Below are 2,594 nucleotides of genomic sequence, written 5' to 3' on the forward strand. Positions count from 1 at the left end.
TTTGGAAAAAGGAAATTAAAGTTCAGGGAGAAGAAGTTGAAACTTTGAAGTTTCAGAGAGACCAAACGAGTTGGAATATTAATGAAGTGGAATGGACAGCGTATTGAAATGAGGTTATACGATGAGTATCAACAAAAATAAAAGAAAGGTAATGGAGTTTAGTAGAATTCCTGCAAAACGTAAATTTATTAACATCGATTATAAATTTAAAATTTTTGGCAATTGTTTTTCGAGTGTACTTGTATGGACTGTACCGTTATATGGAAGTGAAACGTGGACTATAAACAATACAGATAGGAAGAGTTTAAAATGTTGCAGAAGAATGCAGAAAATGAGATGGTTAGATATGATAACCAATGAGGAGCTACTGAAACGAGTCGGGGAGTGGGGTTATTGTTGTTTAAGTTGTCTGAAAGAAGACCTAGGCTGATGATACACATCCTGTGTCTTCAAGTAATGGTTCAAAAACGTGGTTCAAATGGCTCTGAGCACTATGGGACTTGACTGCTGAGGTCATCAGTCCACCAGAACTTAGAACTACTTAAACCTAACTAACCTAAGGACATCACACACATCCATGCCCGAGGCAGGATTCGAACCTGCGACCGTAACAGCAGCGTGGTTCCAGACTGTAACGCCTACAACACCTCAGCCACTCCGGCCGGCAAGTAATGGTTTCTTTTATAGTTGTCGGAAATACATGTGGGGGGGGGGGGTGGTTGGGGGAGGGGGTTAGAAATCTTAGAGCTGCGTTAAATGAGACTTCGGACTGACGACCACAACTACTACTTTCGATCGCGGTTGTATGTGGTGACAGTTAGGTATTAATCTTCATACTACAGTACCTGATGTTTAGTTAAACCTATCTATACAAAATTATCGCGGCAACTAATGCTTACTCTTCCAAAATCTTTGTGAATAGGAACGCTCTTGCGTTTAGATACTATTTATTCAGTAGCCGCAGGAATGTGATAAAGGCGGAACCGCGCGCCGGAAGCGCAAAGCCGCAAGATGCGTAATTTGTGGTCCGCGGCGGACGGCGGCTGCCCGGCCAGTGCGGGAGTCCGAGGCGCGGGGCGCAGATTGGCCGGGCGCGATTGCCGGCTCCGGGCTCCGGCTCTGACGTCACAATGGCGCCGTCGTGTCGCCGTGGATACGTGAATCTCGTCTCGCTGCGGCGTCGTTTGGCGCGCATCCAGCGGCGGGGCGATCTGCGTGCGATATAGGGGAGGGAGGAAGAGGGAGGGAGAGAGAGGGAGGGAGAGAGAGAGAGAGAGAGAGAGGGAGGGAGAGAGAGAACTCCGCTGGTGTGTCCCACACACCGCGAGACAGCGGAGGCAAACACACCTCTGCGTCGTGTAGGTGACTTACTGTCTTTATCCAGAAAACCTGTAAGTGGTAAGTAATGAGAGAACATATTGCGAAGAAATTAAGCTGCTGGCCATTAAAATTGCAACAGGTTTCTTGTTTGTAGTGCTCTAGCATACTACCCTCTCCCACCCCCTACCCCGCCACCCCTCCACAGTAAATAATTTTTAGCATTTTTTTAATCCTTCGGCTGACGGTTTGGTATCTCCTTGGAACTTAGTAGATCTGCATTTAGTAACGGCGGATAAGGCGTGACTGATTGCTTGTATTCCACTCCGAACTGACTTCGGCAAAATAGTAGCGATACGAGACTATTATGTGCGTCCTGTTTGCTTGGGTGGAAATGATCGTTGCCATTCTGTACGTAGTTCCACTTAGATTACATTGCGCTCCATGGAGCCGCAGTTATAATACGTCTTGGACTATCCGCCGTAAATGAACAAGAGCTCATGCACTGTAAAGTACGAAAATATACGTAGCTTCATATCTATTTTTACGTTCTTAACGCCATTATTGACGACGAAATATTTTGCTCGTCCACTTTCCATTCTGTACCTGAATTCCTATTTTCCCTGTTATGCTAATAATTATATATTATCGTACGTTTAAAAAGTCTCAGCAGCAAAATACTAACGTGAATTCTTTACAGACGAATGGAAAAACTGGTAGGAGCCGACCTCGGGGAAGATCAGTTCGGATTCCGTGGAAATATTGGAACACGTGAGGCAATACTGTCCTTACGACTTATCTTAGAAGAAAGATTATGGAAAGGCAACCTACGTTCCTAGCATATGTAGACTTAGAGAAAGCTTTTGACAATGTTGACTGGAAATCTCTCTTTCAAATTCTGAAGGTGGCAGGGGTAAAATACAGGGAGCGAAAGGCTATTTACAATTTGTACAGAAACCAGAGGGCAGTTATAAGAGTCGAGGAGCATGAAAGGGAAGCAGTGGTTGTGAAGGGGGTGAGAAAGGGTTGTAGCTTATCCCCGATGTTATTCAGTCTGTATAATGAGCAAGTAGTAAAGGAATCTAAAGAAAAATTCGCAGTAGGTATTAAAATCCATGGAGAAGAAGTAGAATTTTTTAGATTCGCCGATGACATTGTAATTCTGTCACAGACAGAAAAGGACTTGGAAGAGCAGTTGAATGGAATGGACAGCGTCTTGAAAGGAGGATATAAGATGAACATCAACAAAGGCAAAACGAGGATCATGGAATGTAGTC

Source organism: Schistocerca americana, chromosome 5, assembly GCF_021461395.2.
Source record: "Schistocerca americana isolate TAMUIC-IGC-003095 chromosome 5, iqSchAmer2.1, whole genome shotgun sequence".
NCBI lineage: Eukaryota > Metazoa > Arthropoda > Insecta > Orthoptera > Acrididae > Schistocerca > Schistocerca americana.